The sequence below is a fragment of the Miniopterus schreibersii genome, assembly GCF_964146895.1.
Source record: "Miniopterus schreibersii genome assembly, chromosome: 22".
In the NCBI taxonomy this organism is placed as follows: Eukaryota; Metazoa; Chordata; class Mammalia; order Chiroptera; family Miniopteridae; genus Miniopterus; species Miniopterus schreibersii.
The window spans coordinates 10,518,753-10,526,021 of NC_138124.1; the positions used below are offsets into that span (position 1 = coordinate 10,518,753).

Genomic DNA, 7,269 nt, shown 5'->3' on the forward strand with positions numbered 1-7,269 from the left:
CTGTAGGAGAATCTTTTTAAATAGTGGACATATTTTTCTGAAGACTTACGGACTCAAATTGGATGTTTATTTTCTTGTGGAAAACATTGCTAAAACATTTTGGAGGACTACATTAGAAAATGTTCTGACTTCCGACATCCAGATTGAGAAAACCGTACCCACACGGTCCTTGTCAACAGTCCTTTTGGCTGTCTCTGAAGATGTGTGCTAGGGGTGCCTGCCACTAAACAGTGGACCGGTCTAACTAAAGGAGGAATATGCCATCGCTGACACAGATCCAGTAGCCATGGTAGGGAGCAGTGATGGACAAGATGGCCACTGGGGACCTCACAATTCACCAGTGTGTCAGAGATCAGATAATGGTGAAAGTTAATATTCGGTCCCCAACATATAGTGTTGGGACTGAGGGACTTTTATACACGGTTTCTGCCATAATGCTCTATCTTTACACTTTAGAACAGAGCAGAAGGAGGAAAGGTAACAAAAAACTGCTGCAAGGCATGGAACAATATTCCTTTATCATAGCCCCTTGGAATTATGCAGGGAGGCAGAACTCAGTGAGGCTGTTTCTTTCAATAAAAGTAAGGAGCATCCACCTCCTGTCTGGAGGAAAATGTGTCGATGGCTCCAGGGAATGGGGTAATTCTCAGATAATATTGTTACTGGTTAGGGATGGTCTTTGGGAGGGTGGGATGTGCTCTTCCACGGTTTTCTCCTCCCTCGGTCATATTTACCCACGTGAGTTGTCCTTCCTCTTTGCATCACCCTCTCTGGCTCTTCCATTTCCCAGAGAGCTTTCTTCCCCTTTCTTTCCATGTCCAAATCATTCGGCATCTTCAACCATCTCTCTCCAGCTCCAGCCTCAGTTGGAGTATTTATAGATGTCCAGTTGTTCAAATTGAATTACAGTATTGTCCGTCTTTTATATCTTTACTGATTTTGTTTCCTTGTTCTATTACTGAGAGATGAACTGAAATTTACAATTGTAATTATGGATCTATTTCAGCAAGAAACATATGAACTTTTGCTATCTGTATTTCAAAGCTCTGATTTTAGGTGCATAAACATTTAGGATTGTTTTGTTTTTCTGAGGAACTGACTTCTTAACATTATGAAATGACCCTTTTTATCTCACAATATCTTTATTTAGAAATATATTTTCTCTAATATTAATATAGGCACTCCAACTTTCCTTTGTTAGTGTTCACATGGTATAACTATTTTCACCATTTTCATTTTAACCTGTTGGTCCCTTTACATTTAAAGTGTGTTTCTTGTAGACCGAATGTGTTTTCATCATGCTTGTATAACCAGTCCAACAATTTCTGAACTTCAGTTGGGATGTTTATGATTTACATTTAATGTAGTTAATGTGATTTGTTTAAAGACATGTTTTTTGTTTCCTACTTGTCCCATCTGCAGTTTTGTCCCTGTACTTTTTATGCTTTCTTTTGAATTAAGTATTTTTGATTGATTGACTTTTAGAGAGAAGAGGGAGGGAAGAGAAACATCGATTTGTTGTCCCACTTATTTATGCATTCATTGGTTGATTCTTGTATGTGCCTATGTGCCCTGACCAGGGACAGAACCTGCAATCTTGGTGTATTGCTCTAACCAACTGAGCTACTTGGCCAGGAACTAAATTAAGTCTTTTTAATGATTCCATTTATGTAATTTTTTAACCCATTAGCATCATTCTTTTCCTGTGGTAGTTTTAGAACTTATAGTACATGTCTTTAACTTCTCACAGTCTACCTTCAAGTCATATTATACCACTTCACTTATAAGAATATACTTCCTCCCTTCCTCCCACCTCTCTGCCCTTTGTGCTTTAAAACCAACAGTGTTATTACTTTGGATGTAATCAGTCAATTAACTTTATTTTTTTCAATTTTAATTTTTCCATCACCTTTTATCCCCTCTAATCCCTCTTCCTCCTCTACCCATCCCCCCTCACACCGCAATCACCTCACTGTAGTCCATATCCATGAGTTCTCTCTTTTTTCTTTTTTGCTCAATTCCTCCACCTCCCCAACCCTCCCTCACCCCTCCTGAGCTGTATGCCTGCTGTCCGTCTGTCTCTATTTTGCTTGGTAGTTCAGTTTGTTCATTAAATTCCACGCGTGAAATCACACAGTACTTGTCTTTCTCTGACTGGCTTCTTTCACTTAGCCTGATGTTCTCTAGGTCCATCCACACTGTGGCAAAGAGTAAAATCTTCCTTTTTACAGTAGATTAGAATTCCATTGTGTAAATGTGCCACAGCTGTTTTACCCACTTACCTACTGATGGACACTTGGGCTGTTTCCAGATCTTGGTTATTGTAAATAACACTACAATGAAATAGGGGTGCATATATTCTTTCAAATTAGTATTTTGGGTTTCTTCTGATAAATTCCCAGAAAAGGAATCACTGGGTCACAAGGCAGTTCCATTTTCAATTTTTTTGAGTTAATTCCACACTGCTTTCCACAGTGGTTGAACCAATCTGCATTCCCACTGACAGTGCAGGAGGGGTCCCTTTTCTCCACATCTTTGTCAACACTTGTTTGATTTATTGATGATAGCCCTTCTGACAGGTGGGAGGTGATATCTCATTGTGGTTTTAATTTGCATTTCTGATTAGTGAGGTTGAGCATCCTTTCACCAATCTATTGGCATCTGTATGTCCTCTTTGGAGAAGTGTCTATTCACCTATTTTGCACAGTTTTAAATTAGATTGTATTTTTTTGGTGTTGAGTTTTATAAGTTGTTTATGAATTGAGGATATTAACCCCTTATCAGATGTATCATTGGCAAATATGTTCTCCCATTCCGTGGGTTGTCTGTTCATTTTGTTGATGGTTTCCTTTGCTGTGCAAAACCTCTTTAGTTTGATGTAGTCCCATTTGTTTTTCTTTTGTTTCAGTTGCCTGAGGAGATATATCAAAAAATATATTGCTACAAGAAATGTCTGAGATTTTATTGCCTCCGTTTTCTTCTAGAATTTTTATGTTTCAAGTCTTAAATCTTTAAATCTTTAATCCCTTTTGAGTTCCTTCTTGTGTGTGGTGTAAGAAGGTGGTCTAGTTTTATTTATTTTTGCCCATATCTGTCCAATTTTTCCAACACCATTTATTAAAAAGGCTGCTAATATTTAGTTGGATATCAGACACTGAATCTTACCTTATTGCTTGCTGTATATTTTACCCCCACTACTGACACAATACACTTCTTAGCACTGTAACCAATGCCCTATAATTTAAATAGTTTCCCACTTTGACTGGTGGGAACACAGCTTGTGTGAGTGAAAGATTTTCTTTTTCTGCTCCTTTTGGGTGGTTTTTTCAGGCCACAGGTGGTTCCCCTTCCAGACACAGGTGCACTATGCTGGAAACTTGAGGAGAATCCTCTGCAGGTATCTGGAGCTATCTGCACAGCTTTCTCCTACCACTGTGCTCTACACACTCATGCCACCTTGACCAACCCTGGCTCTCAGATGCTTCCCAGCTAAGGGAGACCTCACCATAAGACGTGGGCTAGAATCCCTCAGTCCATTAGGGGGAATCTTGGGACTAATCTTTCCTATTTCTCTTCCCTCGGGGATCACTACCCTGTCTTGCCTTACATCCAACCAACGGAAACAACTCCTTCATACCTTTTGTTATTCTCAGTAGTTTCTGACTGGAGGTAGTTATTACACGTTGGCTGCTAGAAGTCCTTCATCAGAAATGAATCTTCTTGTTTGATCACATGTCAGACTGCTTTGTGTTTTAGCTGAGTAAGAACGACATTATTATCTCCCTAAGCCACTTAAAAACAAAATCCTCATTATCTCTTATTTAGAGAATGCTTCCCTTTAGGGTAATTGCCATCTTTCCCCCCACAATATACTTTAGGGATGCAACTACATTGTATCATTAACAGTGGTTCCCAATTGCAAGGATTTCCTTAGGGATGGGGCATGCAGGTATGGTTTGAAAATGACACTTAAGAGATTCTAATATGCTGAAAATTCACATCTCTACTTTTTTCTTCTGATATATTATATTGGCCTAATCTAGTCTTCTCTTTAAGAGTATATGGCCCCCTTATAAAGAAATAATCTTTGTAATCACTTCTAAAAGTTAGAAATAGGTTTTAAATACAATCAACTTTTTGCATCTAAAAGAACCTGAGTTCAGTTATTTAACCTATTGCTGTGGCATTTCCTTACATTGAGCCTAATTATGATCCTAGAACAAACTGAGCTTAGTTACGAGATGCCATTACACTAAAGTATTTCTAAATGTTATTTCTAAATGCTATTTCTAGTATTTAAGATTTTCAAGTGAGACTAATCAAATTTTCAATTTCTGGCAATCTGTTTGAGAATTTGTGACATTTGGTTGCAAGCCATAGAAACTGGTTCCTTGTTAAGTAAAATTGTAACTAATGGGGGGGGGGGGGAAATTCCCAGAGAATGGAAGAAAAGGCTAAAGGGCTGGCAGACATGAGGCCTTTCAGGCCATTCTCATTTTGAACTAATCTCAACCATTTTCTCGAACTACTCCAGGAACAGTTCGTCTAATTCATCTAGTTTTGGTCTCCTCGTCACAATGTTAAGGAAAGTGACATTCCCACCAAAACGCTATCCAGTGGGGAATTAGTTAATTCTACAAATGAAAATTGAGGTATACTACCAAAAAAAAAATGGATATAGGATGCATAAAATCAAAAGATGTTTATATTGATTAGACTGTGCATCCTAATTTTTCCTTTGCTCAGGAACATGGGAATTACCAGCTACCTGCAAGTTAGAAATGACTTATTAGTGTACTCATTGTCCTCGGGTATGTTTAATGAGCATTTGTGAAATATTTTCTTAGTCTCTTCTCAATTATTAATCTTTCAAATTTCTTACCTCTAGAAGATAGATTTTAAATATGATTTTTTAAAAATTGATTTTAGAGAGAGAGGAAGGGAGAGGGATAGAAACATGGGTGGATGGGCTGCCTTCTGCATGCCCCCAACTGGGGATCCAACCGGCAACCTGTGCACAGCCCAGCCAGTAATCCAACTGCAGACCTCTTGGTGCAAAGGTCGACACTCAGCTGCTGAGCTACAGCAGCAGAGCCAGACGCTAGATTTTACAGACAAGGATGATCAATCACATCCATGTCAAATCACCAACAACTGCCTTGGTCCATGTCCCCTTGTTTCCAGATCTGGGCCTCAGTACAAAGTGTACCTGCGCACCTCCTCCTTTCGGGTTCAGGCTTAATTTTTCATGGCCACTTCAGATATTTAGCAGGCAGTAAGTTGACAAAAAGCACCTTTGTCTGCCTCAAAATGCTACAGGAGTTTTCATTACCTGCAGGTGGCCTACCTGGCACCCAGACTTATTGCCAAGAGGTACGGCCGGTGTCCCAGCTCTAGCCCTGCTCTGCGCTCTCCCTGTTGTGTAAAGTTGGCCTGTTCTACTCCCTTCGCTTGTTCTTTCCTCTGCAAAACGCAGACACCGCAGAGCTGTCATGAGAACCTGCTGCCAGGACTTTTTCTGAGGAGTCTCTTCTTTGAAATGTTATAGCATCTTCAAAATTAGTGTTTTGCACGTTGTTTCCCCTTTCAGTGGGTGTGAGAAGAAACCCTTCCAGGCAACTGGACCAAAACACAGCGTCCAGCCTCAGCTCTGTCACTACACAGTTTTGTATCCGTGGGAAAAACTACTTTTCTGTTAAAGTGTCAATAGAAGATGGAGTCTTGGTTACAACAATGGTTTTCAGAAGACGGTCATGCAGAAACCCCGGCGTTGCACCCCCGTGACCCCGATGGACACTCTCCCTCAGTTTCAGACAGTAAGTTAATGGACCAAACACCCTGCACGACCCTCTTTCCCCCGAATGTTACTCACACGCTGAGCCTGCTGCTGTGTTTGCACCGGGACCGTCTCCCTGTCCTCCCGGCTCCTCAGCTGGTCTCTCTCCCAGCAGCGCACCCCTGGGCCCGGCAGCACCGCCTCCGGCTCGCGGGCGGCACTAAGGGAACAAAACTGTTTCCCGAAGAGCACAGACCGCTCAGGGGCTCAGGAAACCTGCAGGCTGAGGTCTGAGGTCGCCTGGAGGAGCTGCGGTTTCTTTTTTTCCTTTAAATTGCAGTTTCTGCAGGTCCTTGGTTAATAAAATCACGCAGGAGAACCGCCGGAGGCCCTCCCGAGGCCTCGCCCGGAGCCCGGGCTTCTGATTGGCCCGGGAAAGCCCCGCCCCCGCCCGCGCCCCCGCCCCAGGCCAGGCAGCGAACCCCAGCCCGCGCCTGCGCACTCACTGCCTCCTCGCCAACCCGCTAGGCGTCCGCTCGCTCTGAGGTGCCCTCGGGGTGCTGAGGGCCTGGCTCCCGGGAGCCTTGGAGCCCTGGCCGCGCGTCTCCCCCCGCCGTCCTCTCCCACACGCACAGCACCCGCTCTCCGTGGGCTCCCACAGCTCCCGCCACAGCTGTGAGGACACAGGGAGGGGCGGGGCGGGGCGGGGGAGGGCGGAGGCGCTTGAAGACCGGAAGTCTCGAGGACAGAGCCATTGGGGCTCCTGCACTGCGTGTCCCGTCCTCCGTCTGATGATGGCTCAGGAAAGTGACAGCAGTTAGACGGGGTTCTCCACAGGAGACGTGCAGAGAAAGAGAATCCTGGATGCCGCGAACCAGCCGCGGCGAACAGGACTGTGCTCCGGAGGTGAAGAAGAAAAGAAAGAGAAGAGACAATGGGGCTGGGAGGGCTCTCTCCCTCAGGGATGCTGAGTGAGAGTCAAGCAAGCTTTATTCAAAGTTACAATATTTTATACAGCGTTTCAGGGCATTCGGCCAACCTTCTGAACTTCTAAGACATTCCTAGATACAACACTTTAGAGGAGGCTGCAGCCACACTGGCATCTCAGAGAAATGTTTCCCAGATAAGGTAGGGGAGTATCTGGTCTAATTGGATCTGGGAAACATGCGGGGCTGAGCACACAGGGCAGCAGGCAATTAGGCGCTCCCTGATTTACAGGGGGCCTCAGCACTGACGCACCTGGCTGATCTCTTTCAAGAACACCAGTACGCCGCGGTCCGCTGCCCCGGGGCCCAGGACCCCACAGCTCCCCCTTTTTGTTTTATAAAATAGGGCGGTCTTTCTCTTGCTGCAATTGCAGATATTTCAAGGAAATAAACAATTGAGAGACCTGTGCTGCTCCAAGACGTAGGCAATAACAGATGGTTCTCATACCCAGGATCCCGCATGCTGCCACGGTCACTAGGCCGATAAGTTGTTGTCCCCACTGAGTC

General features: G+C 43.8%; 1 long non-coding RNA gene across 1 annotated transcript; it reads right to left on the minus strand.

Annotated features, from left to right (window-relative positions):
- Window positions 1-1,859: 1,859 nt before the first annotated feature.
- LOC308550525 lies at window positions 1,860-6,199 on the minus strand. The gene is made up of 3 exons (XR_013997914.1): window positions 5,873-6,199; window positions 3,638-3,756; window positions 1,860-2,912 (listed from the first exon to the last, which is right to left on the minus strand). It is a non-coding gene; the product is annotated as an uncharacterized lncRNA (long non-coding RNA).
- Between the last annotated feature and the right edge of the window lie 1,070 nt (window positions 6,200-7,269).